The 218-nt window shown below is 62.8% G+C and overlaps 1 protein-coding gene across 1 annotated transcript in view; it reads left to right on the forward strand.

Moving 5' to 3' along the window:
• LOC104499355 (beta-arrestin-1) overlaps positions 1–218 on the forward strand; it is a gene marked incomplete at both ends in the record, with an annotated part of 5,919 nt that overhangs the window by 5,225 nt on the left and 476 nt on the right. The gene's annotated exons all lie outside the window — the stretch shown is intronic.

Below are 218 nucleotides of genomic sequence, written 5' to 3' on the forward strand. Positions count from 1 at the left end.
GCCTCTAGTGAAGTGCAGGTCTGCTCCCCCTGCTCCAAAACCCCCCAAATCACCTCCGCAGCCCAACCCCCCTCATTTCAACCCCTCCGCTGCCACCCTGTCCCTACGCTTATCCTTGGGATGCCGCCACCGTTGGCATCACCCAACTGGGGAAACTGGGTGCATCTCCTCCGCCCCTCCTACGGTCCCCGAGGTGCCCAGATGCAGCTGAAACCCAG

This window comes from Buceros rhinoceros, unplaced genomic scaffold (genome assembly GCF_000710305.1).
Source record: "Buceros rhinoceros silvestris isolate BGI_N320 unplaced genomic scaffold, ASM71030v1 scaffold17749, whole genome shotgun sequence".
Lineage (NCBI taxonomy): Eukaryota > Metazoa > Chordata > Aves > Bucerotiformes > Bucerotidae > Buceros > Buceros rhinoceros.